Source organism: Scyliorhinus canicula, chromosome 18 (genome assembly GCF_902713615.1).
Source record: "Scyliorhinus canicula chromosome 18, sScyCan1.1, whole genome shotgun sequence".
Taxonomy (NCBI): Eukaryota; Metazoa; Chordata; class Chondrichthyes; order Carcharhiniformes; family Scyliorhinidae; genus Scyliorhinus; species Scyliorhinus canicula.
The window spans coordinates 118,347,770-118,366,515 of record NC_052163.1 but is presented as its reverse complement, the minus strand read 5'-3'; the positions used below and the strand labels follow the sequence as shown (position 1 = coordinate 118,366,515).

General features: G+C 48.5%; 1 non-coding gene across 1 annotated transcript; it reads right to left on the bottom strand.

Moving 5' to 3' along the window:
* Window positions 1-10,965: 10,965 nt before the first annotated feature.
* LOC119953794 lies at window positions 10,966-11,072 on the bottom strand. Its single transcript, XR_005458109.1, has one exon. It is a non-coding gene; the product is annotated as a U6 spliceosomal RNA (small nuclear RNA).
* Window positions 11,073-18,746: the final 7,674 nt, after the last annotated feature.

Here is an 18,746-nt window from a genome sequence, read left to right as displayed (position 1 = left end):
CGCCCACACGAACCCCAGAATCGACTTATTCACCCTTCTGAAAAAAGCCTTTGGGATCAATATGGGGAGGCACTGGAAAAGAAACAAAAACCTCGGGAGCACCGTCATCTTAATCGACTGGACCCTGCCCGCCAACGAAAGCGGTAGCGCGTCCCACCTCCTAAACTCCTCCTCCATCTGCCCCACCAGCCTCGAAAAGTTAAGCCTATGCATGGCCCCCCAGGTCCTAGCCACCTGGACCCAAGATACCTAAAGCTCCCCTCAGCCCTCTTCAACGGGAGTTCCCCTATCTCCCTCTCCTGATCCCCCAGGTGCAGCACAAACAGCTCACTTTTCCCCACATTGAGCTTATAGCCCGAAAAGTCCCCAAACTCCTCAAGTATCTTCAGCACCTCTGGCATCCCCCCAGCCGGATCCGCGACGTACAACAGCAGATCATCTGCATACAGCGACAACCGGTGCTCCTCCCCCCCGCACAATCCCCCTCCAACTCTTCGAGTCCCTCAGCGCCATGGCCAGGGGCTCAATCGCTAACGCGAAGAGCAGGGGAGACAAGGGGCACCCCTGCCTCGTCCCCCTGGAAAGCCGAAAGTCCGCCGACCTCCTCCCGTTCGTCACCGCACTCGCCACCGGGGAGCTGTACAGCAGCCTCACCCAGCTAATGAATCCCTCACCAAACCCAAACCTCCGCAACACCTCCCACAGGTAACTCCACTCCACCCTATCAAAAGCTTTCTCCGCATCCATGGACGCCACTATTTCTGACTCCCCAGCCGCCGGCGCCATCATCATAACATTCAGGAGCCTCCGCACGTTGGCATTCAGTTGTCTCCCCTTTACAAACCCCGTTTGATCCTCATGAATCACCGTCGGGACCACATCCTCCACCCTCCTGGACAGCACCTTTGCCAACAACTTGACATCTACGTTAAGGAGCGAGATCGGCCTATAAGACCCACACTGAAGGGGGTCCTTGTCCCGCTTCAGGAGCAAAGAAATAATTGCCCTGGACATCGTTGGGGGCAGAGCCCACCCCCCCCCCCCCCCCCCCCCCCCCCCCCCCCAGCCTCATTCAGGGTGCTCACAAGCAGAGGGCCCAGCAAATCTGAAAATTTCTTGTAAAGTTCCACCGGGAACCTGTCAGGCCCCGGCGCTTTCCCTGTCTGCATACTTCCCAACGCCTCCACCATCTCCTCCAGCTCGATTGGGACCCCCAAACCCTCCACCCGCTCGTCCCCTACTCTTGGGAACTCCAGCGTATCCAAAAAGCGGTCCATCCCGCCCGCTTCCCCGGGGGGTACCGCCTGGTACAGCCCCTCATAAAAGGATCTGAACACCCCATTGATGTTCTTTCCACCCCGCACCAAGTTCCCTCCTGCATCCGTGGCTCCCCCAATTTCTCTAGCTGCCTCCCGCTTCCGGAGCTGGTGAGCCAACATCCAACTTGCCTTCTCCCCGTACTCATACACCGCCCCCTGTGCCCTCCTCCACTGCACCTCCGCCTTCCGGGTGGTTAAAATGTCAAATTATGCTTGGAGACTGCGCCGCTCCCTCAGAAGCCCCTCCTCCGGGGTGTCTGCATATCTCCTATCCACCCTGACCATTTCCTCCACCAGCCTCTCCCTCTCGGCCCTCTCCCCCCTCTCCCTGTGCGCCTGAATAGATATCAGCTCCCCTCTGACTACTGCCTTTAGCGCTTCCCAAACCATCCCAACCTGCACCTCCCCATTATCATTGGTTTCTAGATACCCCTCTATGCCCCTACGGATCCGCCCACACACTTCCTCCTCTACCAAAAGCCCCACATCCAGCCTCCACAGCGGACGCTGATTCCTCCCCTCCCCCAGCTCCAGATCCACTAAATGTGCGCCATGATCAGAAATGGCTATCGCTGAATACTCCGCCCCCACCACTCTCGGGATCAGCGCCCTGCTAAGCACGAAAAAGTCAATCCGAGAGTACGCCTTATGAACATGGGAGAAAAAGGAGAACTCGCTACACCCCGGCTCCAAAAACCTCCAAGGGTCCACCCCCCCATCTGATCCATGAACCCCCTCAGCACCGAGGCCGCTGCCGGCCTCCTGCCCGTCTTAGACTTCGAGCGATCCAGAGCCGGATCCAGCACCGTGTTAAAGTCCCCACCCAGAATCAATCCCCCTGTCTCCAGGTCCAGGATCAGGCCCAGCATACGCCGCATGAAGCCCGCATCATCCCAGTTGGGGGCATAAACATTAACCAAGACCACCCGCTCCCCCTGAAGTCTCCCACTCACCATCACATATCGACCTGCACTATCCACCACCACTTTGGACGCGACGAACGACAGGCTCTTACCCACCAAAATTGCCACCCCACAGTTCTTCACATCAAGCCCCGAGTGAAACACCTGTCCCACCCAACTTTTTCTTAGCCTCACCTGATCCGTAACCCTGAGGTGCGTCTCCTGGAGCATAGCCACATCCGCTCCCAACCCCCTCAAGTGAGCCAAGGCCCGGGATCGCTTCACCGGACCATTCAGCCCCCTCACGTTCCATGTGACCAGCCGAACCCGGGGGGCCATCCCCCTCCCCCTACGCCGATCAGCCATAGCTCTTCCTCAACCCGCAACGCGCCCAGGAAACCCCCCAAGCCCGCTCCCCACGGTGGCAGACCCCCCCATTACCATCCATTCCCTCACAGTCCCTGCAGCAACAACCCGTACCCCCCCTTCTTCCTTCCCCCCAAACCCCCTCACCCCCCCCAAACTAGGCCCCCCCTAGCTGCGTTACCCCTAACATTGTGCTTCCGTGAGTCAGCTGACTTCTGCTGACCCCGGCTACTCCCGCCATAACCACGACCCCCCCCCCCCGACGCAACACAGCCGCCAATCCCTCCCTACCAGCGCTGGCCCCGCCCCCAATTCCTCCGGCGCGGGAAGAAAGCCCGCGCTTCCAACCCGAGCTCCGCCCACCGACCCAACACACGGGAAAAAGACGGACACATGACCCATCGGGACCCCAAACTACTCCCCAGCCCACCAGTGGACAAAACAAAAAAAACACCGCAGTAAATAAACAACAGCCCAGAAAACAACCCCGAAAAAACCAAAATAGCGAAAACGAACAGGCAACATCAATCAGCAAACACAGCCAATATAAACGACAGGATAACCAGGAGGGCAAAGCCACCAAACAAAGTACATTTTTCCCCAGCCCCCCAGCCCTCAGTTCTAGTCCAAGTTCTCAGCCTGGACAAAAGCCCAGGCCTCTCCGGAGAGTCAAAATAGAGCTGGCGGTCCTTGTAAGTGACCCAGAGGCGAGCCGGCTGTAGAAGGCCAAACTTCACCCCCTTCCTATGAAGCACTCCCTTCGCTCGATTGAAGGCAGCTCCTCTCCTCGCCACCTCCGCGCTCCAGTCCTGATGAATCCTAACGTCCGTGTTTTCCCACCTGCTGCTCCTCTCCTTCTTCGTCCACCTCAACACGCACTCCCGGTCGACCAAGTGGTGAAAACGGACCAGCACCACCCTGGGCGGCTCGTTCGGCTTCGGCTTCAGCTGCAGCACTCGATGGGCAGCTCCAGGGGACCACGAAACGGTCCCGCACCCATCAGCGAGTTCAACATTAGGACCACATAGGCCCCCAAATCCGAGCCTTCCAGCCCCTCCAAGAGGCCCAAAATCCGCAGATTCTTCCGGCGGGAGCGGTTCTCCATCTCCTCCATCCTCGCCTGCCATTTCCAGTGCAGCGCCTCGTGCGACTCCACTTTCACTGCCAGGCCCAAAAGCTCATCCTCATTCTCCGAGGCCTTTTGCTGCAGCTCCCGAATCTCCACGGCCTGGGCCGTCTGAGTCGCCACCAGCTTGTCCAGTGAGGCCTTAAACGGCTCCAAAATCTCGGCTTTGAGCTCCTTGAAGGAGCGCTGAAGCAGCTCCTGCTGCTCCCGCGCCCACAGCTGCCACGCTGCTGCTTCCCCACCCGCCGCCACCTTGCTTTTTCTGCCTCTTGCCTTCCTCTGCTGTAAAGCCGACTTTTGGACCACTCCACTGCGAGTCCAGTCCATCCACCAGCCGCTGGGCACACTGGCTGTGTTTCCCCCCGGGGGAAAAGTCGAAACAGCGCCGTTGCGGGCTCTTAAAATAGCCCGAAAGTCCAAAGAAAGCGGGAGCTGCCGAACGTGCGGCTTAGCTCCGCATTGCCGCCACCGGAAGTCAACTTGTTGCAATCTTGTTGGCTGGGATGGTGTGTGTGGGGAGTGCAGTGTGTATATACAGCTGCAGCTTGTCAGCTCCTGAGTGTCAATTGCGAATGTGGCGAATCCAGCACCGTTTCTCATTGGAATTGTTGTGTTCCACGTGGCACCGGTACTAGCCCCTTAACAGTTCCTAAATCGGTCCAGGTACGGTGCCAGTTTTGCTGTCATGAAAGTCCACAAACCCTGCCCTGTCAACACTTAGTCTCAGGAACGGAGACTCCTGACGCCTTTTTTTAAGGTCAATTTGCCTTCTCAGGTGAATGTCTCCCCATGGGTTTCACACCTTCAACCCAAAGATGTGCAGGGCAGGTGGGCTAACTTGCCCCTTAATTGGAATTTTTCTTTAATGAAGAACAAAAGTGGCATTATATAAATGCAAGTTGTTGTTCCAATCGATCAGGGAAGAAAGGAAGAACTTCCATTTATCCAGCAATTTATATATTAATACTTTACAGCCAATGGATTACCTACAAGTGCAGTCACTGCCTTAGTACAGATAAATGCAGCAGCCAATTTGCATACAGGGAGGTCACACAAACAGTAAACGACTGGCTGGATAATCTACTTTTCTTGGAAGCCGTTAAGGAAGGAATGTTGGCCAGAGAAAATCCCTGCTCTTTGAATAGTTATATCAGACTCCAAATATGCAGCACTCCCTCAGCATTATACTGAACAGTAAATTTGGATTACAGCCTACTTGTGACAATAAAGATTATTATTCTTACATGTCCAAGTCTTTAACCTACAACCTGCCAATCCTTCAACAAGGGTGCAATGCTGGTAGTTAGCACTACTGCCTCACAACACCTGAGACCTGGGTTTGATTATTGCCTTGGGTGACTGTGCGGAGTTTGCACGTTCTCCCCGTGTCTGCGTGGGTTTCCTCCCGGTGCTCCGGTTTCCTCCCACATTCTGAAAATGTGCAGGTTAAGCCTACTGGCCACGATCAATGCATGTGGTTACAGGGTTAGGACGAGGCAAAGTTAGTGCAGACCCGATGGGTTGAATGGCTTATTTCTGCGCTGCAGGCATTCCATGGATTGAGTAATAAGGTAAACAAAAGGTGGGGGAAAGCTGGGAGGTGAAACTAGTTTCTAGACAGGCAGTAAATTATTTGGATTTTGTTCCTAGGATGTCCCCAATGTTGTGTGTGCTTTTTTAAACTGCATGAATATTGGGTGAGGTTTACAGAAACTGGGAGATGGTGCATTGGAATCTGTTGGCCTTTGCACAATTATCAAACACATTGGGTGGGATTCTCCATCCCGTGGCATAGGAATCACAAATCGTGATTGGGCGGAGAATTAGACGTCAGCTGAAAATCGATGTCGCCGTCAGGCGCTCAATGGAACGCCATGCTCTGGCACCTCGATGGCGTCGTGAATGTGTTCCATGCCTTGCGCCATTAGGCATGCAAATCATACAGTAACGGCCGTTAGCATATCAGTAACGGGCTCGACCCGGTAGTGTCCAGGCAGCCTCCCATGCTGCTCTGCCTCCGCTAGGCAGAATTGATGTTGACGTGGTTCACATTTGTTTTTTTTTAAATTTAGAGTACCCAATTCATTTTTTTTTTCAATGAAGGGACAATTTAGCATGGTCAATCATCTACCCTGCATACCTTTGGATTGTGGGGGTGAGACCTACCCAGACACGGGGAGAATGTGCAAACTCCACAAGGAGTTGTTCTGGGATGCTGCCTGGCTGCACACAGTCAAAATTTAGAGGAAGCTTTAGTGGGGGATGCGGATACCCCCGTATAAACTTATAACTCCCCAAAGTACAATATACAATAACATCAATAAACAAAAGGAAAAAAAAAATCCTCTGGCAACATACAACAATCATAACCTCTGACCACTACAGATGCAACTCCTCCATCTCACACCAACTCTTAGCTCTCTCTCCCAGTTTATGGTTCCTTATAAAGTCATTAGCCTCTTCTGGTGTTTTCGAACCCGGCTTTCAAATGTGACCCACAGTTTCGCTGGGTAGAGCACCCCAAATCGGATCTGCCTTTGGTACAACACCACCTTGGGTGGCAAGGTGGCGCAATGGTTAGCATTGCTGCCTACAGCGCTGAGGACACGGGTTCAATCCTGGCCCCGGGTCACTGTCCGTGTGGAGTTTGCACATTCTCCCCGTGTCTGCGTGGGTCTCACCTCCACAACCCAAAGATGTGCAGGGTAGGTGGATAGGCCATGCTAAATTGCCCCTTCGTTGGAAAAAATAGGTAAACACCGCCTTTGCCCTGTTAAATCCTGCACGCCTCTTCGCCAGCTCAGCACCAATATCCTGATATATTCGGACACAGTTCCCCTCCCATTCGCAGTCTCGCTTCTCCCTGGCCCATGGCAAGATCTTTTCCTTCTCCACGAATTTGTGCGTCCACACAATCATCCCCCGCTCGGCCTCTGGCTTAAAGACCTGTGGGTCTTGTCCAACTCTGGCGCCTTGTGTAGCACTCCCTGCTCCACCAGCCAGGCCAATATGCTTGACACATATTTTCTGGCACTTGTTCCTTCCACACCTTCCGGCAGTCCTACAATCCATAGATTCTGCTGCCTGGACCTGTTTCCTTGCTCCTCCACCTTCACAGTCAGTGACTTGCATAGGTCCCCCTGGACCCCCACCTCCACCTCCAGGGACGATGACCCTGTCGCTCTGGTCAGACACCACCGTCTCCACCTCTCGTATCTTCGCCCCTTATGCCTCAAGGCACTTCTCCAATCAGTCCATCGACCCTTGCAGAGGTTCTGCTGCTTCCTCGATGGCCTTCGACCAGTCCCCATGCAGATACTTCCTCTGCTGCCGAAATTCGTCTTTGATGAAGGCCAGGGTAATGGTGTAGTTGTGAAAACCAGGGATGCTCAAGGACCCAGAATCAGGAGAGTGAGAGATCTGGGGATTGCAGGCAATGTCCCTCTCTAAATTTATTTTGTGGTGAGTGGCCTGTTCATTTCAATGCGCGGTAGCTTTAAAGGGGACAAGTAATTAGCAACCTGTAATCAGAACAACGATGTGTTCTGAGTTGCTACCTGGCTGCCCATGGGCAAAACTTAGAGGAAACTTTAGTTGCAGAGCTGGAGGAAACTACAGAGGTAGTAAGGTAAGACTTAACGTCTCACTAGACAGTGTATTGATCATAGAATCTACAGTGCAGAAGGAGGCCATTCGGCCCATCGAGTTTGCACTGGCTCCTGGAAAGAGCACCCTACTCAAGCACACACCTCCACCCTAACCTTGTAACCCAGTAATCCCAACTAACCTTTTTGGACACTAATGGCAATTTAGCATGGCCAATCCACCTAACCTGTGGGAGGAAACTGGAGCACCCGGAGGAAACACACGCAGACACGGAGAGAACGTGCAGACTCCGCACAGGCAGTGACCCAAGCCGGGAATCGAACCTGGGACCTGGAGCTGTGAAGCAACAGTGATAACCGCTTGTGCTACCGTGCTGCCCATTGTATCTTTGCGCCATTAGGCTTTGAAACTGAATCTCATATTTAAGTAACGCTAGAACCATCACTGCCTTCACACAGCACTAATATTGATACACCAAGACTGGGTCTGTAATGTGGAATAATCATTCATAATATATCAATAATCGGGTCCTTTTAAGTAGTTGAAGAAGGGTCTTTGAAATGATGAAAGATGCAGGTAATTCAATTGGCAGGTTAGTCAACTTGGAGATCATAGGAGAAGAATGAAACTGACAAGCCTGAAGCAAAACAGAGATTAAATACTTTTTTTTCCCACAGTGTAATTGATATGTGGAATAGGCCCCTAGCAAGCTTTGTCAATGTTGGTTCAGTTAAATTATATTTTTCTCACTACTTCTTTTCTCTGATTTTCCCATACTTGTCCTGATTCATGCTGGAGTTCCAGTTCCACAGACATCAGTAACCCATCGAGAGCCACCCCAGTGCCTTTATTTTTAATTGTAAAAAAATGTTTCTGTATTTTGAATCTGCAGCCACTTAGCCACACAGTAGAGTTGTCAGGACATCAGGAGAGGAGAGGAGGGGCTGGGACTCCAGATTTCAAATGGCTGCGGACAGTAGGATTTGACTAACAGGTGATAACAGTATTGAGGGGGTGACTGAGGTTCAGTAATTTATTAACTATTCAGGGACATTCTGATGAACATAAAATCTGCCGTGCCGCTATTTCAAGAAGAGCAGAGAATTATCCTGGTGTTCTGCGCAACACGCTTCCCTCGATTAGCATCTCCAAAAGTAAATGATCTAGTCATTCATCACATTTGTTCATCATGGGCGCCTGCTGAGTGTACATTTGGCCAAATTGCTCAGAAACCACAAATAATAATCCATTGGATGGGAAGCATTCAAGATTGTGCCCTGAGGACATGCTAAATAAAGACAATATTTATGTTTAGAAGAAGACTCACGATTTCTCCAGAGTTTCTGGGATAGAATTGTCTTTCTGGAAGTAACCCAGAGGCTCGCAGGGAAAAAGGAGTCAATTAAATCTGAACACAGGGACAGATTGCTTCATTACCTAATGACTCCAGCAAAGCTGTAACTTGGAAAATTCATCTTCACTGATTCAATTTGGAGACAATCAGTGAAGAAAAGCACATGCCAAGTAAATGTTGTATCGCCCTGGGAGATGTTTAATAAATGGATGTAATTTATTCGTGATATCAATAGTGAATGAGAAATGAATAGCCATTCTTCTCATATCTAATCCAATTACTTTTTGAATGTGAAAATTTGGCTTTACATCAAGTATTTAAAGGCCTATCGTGATGTGGACATGGAGGTCCTGTGGTGCAGTGGGTAGCAGTCCTGCGTCTGAGCCAGAAACTCTCGGTTCGAGTTCCACCCAGGACTTGATGGTCGAGGAAGGTGCGTTCATGACGCGGTCAAAGAGGTTGAGTGTCAACCTACAAAATCCCTCCACATGCATCAATGGCTGGTGGTAAGAATGGGAGAGACGGGCCGCAGGGTGACACAGTGGTTAGCACTGCTGCTTCACGGCGCCAAGGTCCCAGCTTCGATCCCGGCCCTGGGTCACTGCCCATGTGGGGTTTGCAGATTCTCCCCGTGTTTGCGTGGGAAAGCAGACCAAGGCAGGCCAGCAGCACGGTTCAATTCCCGTACCAGCCTCCCCGAACAGGCGCCGGAATGTGGCGACTAGGGGCTTTTCACAGTAACTTCATTTGAAGCCTACTTGTGACAATAAGCGATTTTCATTCCATTTCATTTTTGCCCCCACAACCCAAAGATGTAAATTGGTCACACTAAATTGCCCCTTAATTGGAAAAAAAGAATTGGTACTCTAAATTTATATTTTAAAAAAAGAGCAGGAGAGACTCCTGATCAGCCATGTTTAATGTGGAGTGGTGCCTCATCAAGCTATAAGCCTCCGGCGACAAACTAGTGACCTGTTCCAGGAATAACTAGCTAGGAAAACAGACAAAAATCTGTCTCATCGCACCACGAGGTGCAGGAAGGGAATTTAAATGGAATCCTCGTATAGGCCCTTATTAGGAAGTGGTTTGAAAGGGTTGATATAGAAAAATTGTTCTCACGTGACGAGGACCAAAACCATCAGGAGATAGTCAACATTAAATCCAGTAGGTAATTCAGGAGAAACGCGTTTACCCAGAAAGCGATAAGTGTATGGAACTTGCTACTATAAGGGGCTATTGGGGCAAAAAACATAAATTCATTTCAGGTAAAGCTACAAAGCACATGAGGAGAAAAGAATAAATAATAAGGTTCGATGAAGGGAAATTGGAGGAGGTTTATGTGAAGTGTAAATGACTGCAAGGGATAGTTCAGTGGGCTGGCCTGCTCCTGTGCTATAAAATTCTGCTAACGTTATTGAAAAAGTAACCAGCTACTGGTCTGCGTGCATGTACCATCTGTAGAGAGAGAAACAGAATTAATTGTTCAGGTCGATAACCTTTCGTCAGAAATGGAGCATGTGGGCAGCATGTGGCGCAGTGGTTGCACTGGGACTGCAGCGCTGAGGACCCGGGTTCGAATCCCGGCCCTGGGTCACTGTCCGTGTGGCGTTTGCACGTTCTCCCCATGTCTGCGAGGGTTTCACCCCCACAACCCAAAGATGTGCAGGTTAGGTGGATTGGCCATGCTAAATTGTCCCTTAATCGGAAAAAAGTGAATTGGGTACTCTAAATTTATAGAAAAAAAGAAATGGAGCATGTTGGATATGTTAACACTTTTAAGTTTTAATGGTTTAAATAGATTTCAAAGTTTAAAGAGTTTCAAGCATGTAAAAAGGCAACAATAGGAGAAGGAAAGGTGGGTGGTAATGGGACAGGTAAAAGAAACAGAAGATGGGTCTACACTAGAGGAGGTGTAAACGGTAGCAGCAGAATCATCACTAATAGCTTAACATATAGGGTGGTGGCAGAGTGTAGAATAGATTCTGAATATAGATTTACATAGAATTTACATAGAATTTACAGTGCAGAAGGAGGCTATTTAGCCTGCCTCGAGTCTGCTCCGACATTCGATCATGACTGATCTCATCCTGGCCTTAATTCCACCGTCCTACCCGTTCTCCATAACCCTTCAACCCATTACCAATTAAAGATCTGTCTAACTCCTCCTTAAATTTACCCACTGTCCCAGCATCCACCGCACCTTCCGGTAGCGAATTCCACAGATTCCCAACCCTTTGGGAGAAGTAGTTTCTCCTCAACTCCGTTTTGAGAAGGTGAAATGTTTTGCTCGTGTAAAATATGGAACGCTTCACGAATTTGCGTGTCATCCTTGCGCAGGGGCCATGCTAATCTTCTCTGCATCGTTCCAATTTTAGTATATGTGCTGCCGAAGCGAGCACTCCTCAACTCCGTTTTAAGTTTGCTATCTCTTATCCTAAGACTCTCATTCTCGAATTCTCCACAAGAGGAAGCATCCTCTCTACATCTACTTGATCCATATATTTTATCATCTTGTATACCTCAATTTGTTCTCCCCTCGTTCTTCTAAACTCGAAGGGCACCACGGTGGTGCAGTGGTTAGCATTGCTGCCTCATAATAATATTATTATAATAATCGCTTATTGTCACCAGTAGGTGTCAATTAAGTTACTGTGAAAAACCCCTAGTCGCCACATTCCGGGGCCTGTTCGGGGAGGCCGGTACGGGAATTGAACCTGCTGGCATTGTTCTGTATTACAAGCCAGCTATTTAGCCCACTGTGCTAAACCAGCCCCTTGGCTGGTCCCAGGTTCGATCTTGGCTCTGGGTTACTGTCCGTGTAGAGTTTGCACATTCTCCCCGTATTTGCATGGGTTTCTCCCCATAGCCCCAAAGATGTGCAGGGTAGGTGGATTGGCCAGGTTAAATTGCCCCTTAGTTGGAAAACAGAATTGGGTACATTAAATTATTTTTTAAATCTTCTAAATTCGAGAGAGTATAGGCCAAAACGGTTCAATCTTTCTTCATACGATAAACCCCTCGTCTCTGGAATCAACCTAGTGAACCTCCTCTGAACTGCCTCCAATGCAACTACATCTTTCCTCAAATAAGGTAGCCAAACTGTGCACAATACTCCAGGTGCGGTCTCACCAATGCCTTGTATAGTTGCGACACTTTCTTACCTTTATACTCAATTCCTTTAGCTATAAATGCCAGCATTCCATTTGCTTTCTTTATTACCTGATGTACCTGTGTGCTAGTTTTCTATAACTCATGAACGACCCTAGATATCTCTGCAAAAGAGCACCTCAAAGTCTTCCCCCATTCAGATAATAAGTTGCCTTCCCAGTTTTCTGGCCAAAATTCATAACCTCATAGATATCCACCTGCCACATTTTGGCCCACTCTCCTAACCTACCTATATCCATTTGTAAGGTTCTTATTTCCTCATTGCAACTTACTGTCCCACCTACTTTTGTGTTGTCTGCAAATTTCACTACAGAACCTTCTATCTCTGTATCCTAGTCGTTGATATAGATTGTAAATAGCTGGGGCTCAAGGACTGAGCCTTGCAGCACCCCACTAGTTACATCTTGCCAACCAGAAAAAGACCCATTTATCCCGACTCTGTCTGCTGTTCATCAGGCAGTCTTCTATTCAAGCTAATAAATTACCCCAAATCCTATGTGATCTAACCTTGTGTATTAACCTTCTGTGCGGCACCTGATCAAACACCTTCCGGAAGTCCAGATATACTACATCTACAGGATTCCTATTATCCACTTTGCCTATTATATCTTTGAAGAACTCCAGCAAATTAGTCAACGTGATTTGCCCTTCATAAAACCATGCTGACTCTGATAGAATAAAGTTTTGACTTTCCAAATGTCCTGATATTATTTTATCTTTGGGCAGCACAGTAGCACAAGTTGGTAGCACTGTGGCTTCACAGCGCCAGGATCCCAGGTTCGATTCCTCGCTGCGTCACTGTCTGTGCAGAGTCTGCACATTCTCCACGTGTTTGCGTGGGTTTTGCTCCGGGTGCTCCTGTTTCCTCCCACAGCCCAAAGATATGCAGGTTAGATGGATTGGCCATGATAAATTGCCCTTAGTGACCAAAAAGGTTAGGAGGGGTTATTGGGTTACGGGGATAGGGTGGACATGGGTCGGTGCAGACTTGATGGGCCGAATGGCTTCCTTCTGCACTGTATGTTCTATGCTGCGCTCCACCAATTGGAAAGCAAAAAAAAAGTGAATTGATTTTAACAATTTCCCAACAATAGATGTTAAACTAACTGGTCTGTAATTTCCCACATTCTGCCTCCCTCCCTTTTTGAATAAGGGCATTCTGTTAGCATTTTTCCAATCAACTAGAGCCTTTCTCATGTCCAAGGAATTCTGAAATATTATAACCAATGGATCCACTGTCTCCGCGACCACTTCCTTCAACACCCTAGGATGTAGGCCAACAGGCCCGGGGGACTTGTCTGCCCTCAATCCCAATAGTTTGTTGAGTACTGTTTCCATATTGGTGTTGATTCCCCACTATTAAATTTTACGGTTTAATCTTCCAAGGGACCAACATTCACTTTAGCAACTCTCTTCCCTGTTATGGACTTGTAGCAGCTTTTGCCATCCTTTTTGATATTTTGCGCAAGTTTTCTTTCGTAATTTACCTCAGCTTTTTTTATTATTTTTTTTTAGTATACCTTTGTTTATATTTGAAAGTTTCCCAATCTTCCAGCCTGCCACTGGTCTTTGCAATATGACATACCTTAGTTTTTGTCTTTATATTGTCCTTTACCTCCTTGCTTAGTCATGGATGTTTTTTACCCCTCTTACCATCTTTCTTCCTCACTGGGATATATTTTAGTTGTGAGGAATTGAGTATCTCCTTAAACAACTGCTACTGCTCATCAGCTGTCCGACCTGTTAGCCTTCCTGCCCAGTCTATATGGGCAAAATCTGTCCTCATGCCGATATAATTTCCTTTGTTTAATTCCAGAACTCAAGTGTGGGACTCCACTTTCTCACCCCCAAACTGAATTTTGAATTCCACCGTGCTATAGTCCCTACTCCCCAGAGGATCCTTAACTATGAACTCATTAATTAATCCCGCCTCATTACTCAATACCAAATCGAGGGTAGCCTCCTCCCTAGTTGCTTCCCCAACATATTGTCCCAAGAAACAATCTCTAATGGATTCAATGAACTCTGCCTCCAGGCTATCCTCGCCAATTTAATTATTCCAGTCTATGTGCATATTATTATCACCCATCATTATTGCCGTACCTTTCTTACAAGTATTTCCTGGTTTACACTGTGCCCCACTGCAGAACTATTGTTTGGGGATCTATAGATTACTCTTACCAAGGACTTTTTCCCTTTGCTATTTCTTAGTCTACATCTTGATCTCCAGTGCTTAAGTCATTCCTAATTACAGCACTGATCCCTTTCCTCACCAGCTGGGCTAGTGGGAAGGACACACCAGTCCCTTGTACCAGGACATTGGAGTGGACTGGGCAGAATTTAATGGGCCAAAACTGCACTGTTTAAAAGCAAGGTGCAGTTCGACAGGCTGAACCCACCTAGACTATGGGTCACAAACTGGGGCAAAGAATACTATTTTGACATACTGGAGACTTAATGCAGACTTTCACGATCCAGGTTGGAAAGGGGTACCAGTACTTGGGTACATGGTGGGGGAGGGAGGAATCAGACGGGATGGATACAAAATAATCTGTTTCCGGGGGGAGCCATTACACCAGCGAGCAAGTTGGTGCATGGGAGGAAGAAGAGGGTGGGCCACGACCCACCTCCTGGGAGGGAGGGAGCACCTGGCAGGGGGTGGGGTTTAGAGCAACAAACCAGGGAGGACAGGGGGCGAGAGTCAAGGGAACGGAGGGGGAAGGCAAGGGCGGGGAGGAAATGGAGGTGCGGGGAAAGGAAAGGGAGGGACTGCATGGGCAGAAGAGCTGATGGAGGGGCTGGGGGATGGGAAGGGGGAGGGGAGAGGGGGAAGTGTAGAATGCTGGTTACAACAGGTCGCACATGGACTTGGCTGGAAAGAGGAAGGAGGCGGCGGACATCTTGGATGGCCCATGAACAAAGGGAAACTCTGGCGTGCAGGGGAAGGTCCACGAGGTAAGTATGGCTGATCCCACAGCAGGGGGGACAGAAACCCCCATCAGAATAATCACCTGGAATGTGAGGGAACGCAACAGAACCGTGAAAAGATCCAGAGTCTCCACCCATCTTAAGAACCTAAGGGTTGACAAAGTCTTTTTACAGTAGACACATTTAAGAGCGAGGGACCGATTGAAAGTAAGGAAAAACTGGGTGGGACAGAAATTCCAGGGGTGTTTTGACAGAAGGGCAAGGGGGATGGCTATACTGTTTAACAAAGAGTAGCATGTACAGTGACAAACATGGCGATGGACCCAGGGGGACAGTACATAATGGTTAGTGGGATCCTAGAAGGGGCCCGAGTGGTAATTGAGAATATAAATGCCCCAAACTGGGACGATGCAGAGTTCGTCAACAAAAATGGCAGAAATCCTCAACCTAAATAAACAGACAAATCCAGCCCTAGAACGGAAGCCAAATAAGGAATGGCAAGAGAGTTAACCACTTTCATTGAGCAGGTGGGGTGCGTGAACCAGTGAAGATTCAGAAGGAGTTCTCCTTCTTCTCCCATGTGCACAAATTGTATTCCCACATAGAATTCTTCATAGTGAGGAAGTTGGTGCTTCCAGGAGCAGTAGGGGCAGAATACTCCGTGATAGTAATTTTGGACCATCCATCACACTACATGGATGTGAGGTTGGAGATGGACTGGACCCTGCCCCCCCCCCCCCCCCCCTTCCTGGAGGCTGGATACAGCCCTCCTCGCCAACAAGGCCTTTTAATGAGAAAAAGTCACTAACCTTGGATGGGTATGTAATCTGCAACCAAAACGGGGACGTCTCACCCACCACGCTCTGGGATGGTGATCGGGGGAAACAATAGCGTACAGGGCTCCTAGAGACAGGAAGGAAAGGGTGGCTCGGCGGTGGCTGATCGATCCCATATTGGAAGTGGCAAACACGGCAACATGATGGACCCCGTGGAACAACCGGCGTGGAGGAAAAAGCAATTGGAGCATCCAGAGCTCTTTGTGGGGAGAGGAGCCGACGCCCTGGCATTTTCCCCCTTGATTACCCGGCAGAGACAACTGCCTAGATGGAGGATGGCGGTGCCACCCGGGGACTCAGACTGGCTCTCCGACCAAGCCGAGTTTCAAAACCTAGAGGGAAAAAAAATTCAGGGTATCAGAGGAAGGGTTCCAGCACATGTGGAAACAATTCACCAGCCTCTTCGAAGATCTGTTCGTGACCAGCAGCTATGGGGGGAGTGAGCAGGGTTGGGGGGGGGGGGGGGGGCGAGAAGGGGGTGGGAGGAGGAGAAACAACCAGAGAAAGGAAGTAGGGGATGGGTACTGGGGGGGGCAAGTTAGATGGTGGGGAGGGGGGTGCAGGAGGAAGGAACACCCACACCTACAGCAAAGAGAAGGCAAAATCTACACAGCATACCAAAGGGTGCAGGTGCCCAACACAGCAATGCTGCCTTATAAAGAGTGTAACCGCCATGCCAGAGCTCATCTCCTGTTTAGCTCCATCCTGAGGTGCAGTACTCATTGGGTATCTGCCACCTCAGGCTACACATGGGCATCTTGGACCATATCTACACTCCACTGGCCACTGCAATGTAAATAGACCACTTGTCTCTTTTGCTCTCCGTTTTTGTTTGATAAACACTAATCCCTGTAAAAGAGTGTAAAAGAGTTATGATTAATGCAACTGTACAATTGCAATGTATGATGATAAGATTTACCTGTCATAAGGGGCAGCATGGTAGCATGGTGGTTAGCATCAATGCTTCACAGCTCCAGGGTCCCAGGTTCGGTTCCCGGCTGGGTCACTGTCTGTGCGGAGTCTGCACGTCCTCCCCATGTGTGCGTGGGTTTCCTCCGGGTGCTCCGGTTTCCTCCCACAGTCCAAAGATGTGCAGGTTAGGTGGATTGGCCATGCTAAATTGCCCGTAGTGTCCTAAAAAGTAAGGTTAAGGGGGAGTTGTTGGGTTACGGGTATAGGGTGGATGCGTGAGTTTGAGTAGGGTGATCATTGCTCGGCACAACATTGAGGGCCGAAGGGCCTGTGCTGTGCTGTACTGTTCTAAATTCTAAATGGAAAAACTCCAGGCATCACTGTGGCACAGTGTGTTAGCCATGCTGCCTCACGGCGCTGAGGACCCAGGTTCGATCCCGGCTCTGGGTCACTGTCTGTGCGGAGTTTGCACATTCTCCCTGTGTTTGTGTGGGTTTCGCCCCCACAACCCAAAGATGTACAGGGTAGGTGGATTGGCCCTTAATTGGAAAAAATGAATTGGGTACTCTACATTTATTTTTTAAAAAATGAAAAACTCCAATAAAAACTTTACAAATAAGATTCTATTTGTTTTGAAAACCTCAGTTATTGTCCAACTTGCATATTTATAATCAGCTGTAACCACACTTTGAAAAGTGCGCTCCATGCAATTTAAAGCACACAGAAAATTAGCAAAGAAAATGCCCAGTATTTGTAGACGCTGCTCCTGAGTCTGTCAAATGGCCTTTGCAATTTTTTTCACATTTGAAAGATGTGAACTGAGTGTGTGAGCTTGCTAGCTCAGCAGTGTGTTGGTGTGTATATCCATGTACTGCAACATAATCACTCCCAATACATTGAATTCTCCCTTCAGAATAAATGCTGCCTCAATATTGTACCGCCCCAAATCTCACTCTGCAGTTCATCTAATAGAACATAGAAAAATATAGCACAGAACAGGCCCTTCGGCCCACAATGTTGTGCTGAACTTTTGTCCTAGATTAAGAACAATGTTAAAACGTAATCCTACATCGAACCCTAACTGTAACAGTAAATCCAATTCTAATAGAGAACCTAATCCTTACTCTATCCTTCATCGTGATCCCAGTGATCTTCCCTTAACTGTAAACTTAAACCAATATCTAACCTTTATTGGAAACCTTGCTCTGAATCTAACACAAGGACCTTATATTCTGAATAAAATAAGCACCTTGACAGTGCTTGCTTATATTGGTGCAGTTGTGTAATTACAACTCTTAACTTTCTCAGAAAGGTGTGTTTGTGTGCACAAGCGCATGTCTGTGTGGATAAATGCATCCTTGTGTGTTATGCGGTTCCTGTGCATCAGTGAGCAGCCCACGACAAACAGACAGGGACATTGCTACATGTAATCACATAGTTTGCCCTGTGCATGTTTTCTAAAGCTGTCTATTCCTCTCGGTTTCAGAGTGGCCAATGTGCTGACGGTGCCTGCAAAATAAATGAATGCAAGTTGGCCCATAAAGTACAACTCAGGCTGAAGGGGAGAAGGTTGGAGGGACACAATGACACACTGAATGGGGGAGAAAAAAACTAAACTACTTCAAGCCAGCAAAAAAATAGGTTGGCCACCTAACACAATGATCACTTTAAAGCAACAGTGAATACACATATAGCCGGGCTCTTGCTCTCTGTGAATTTTTCTGTAAAATTTCTCTCACATCCTGTTCTAGTTATTTCTTCTCCTGGAGTAAATCACATCTGAAAATTCTGGCACAAATTAAAGAGCTAGAAAATAACGTTGACAAATTTCCCAACTCAGTCCCAGCTGCTTTCAAAACTGTGTACATGCTATTCATGCTCAAACCCCGTGCCCACTAGTGAATTAATAAAAATGTTAATATTTGCATCTATTTCAGTGCTCAATATAAAACACACCCAAATTTTTTTTTAAAGGCGGAGGTGTAATGGAGCTTTTGTAATTATATGGTTTTTTTTTCAGAAGAATTTCTGATAGGGGCTCCCCCATGACTCAATGAGTTTATCCAGTCAGTATCTGAAGCAACAAGTTCCCAAATAAATCAGTACTCTATTTGTCTCAGGGAAATGGTACAGGGAGTTTGCCTCAGCACCCTAATATCAAGAGAGCCGGTTAAGGAAATCGACCAGAGTCCTCACATATTATCATTTTTTAAATTTAGAGTGCCCAAT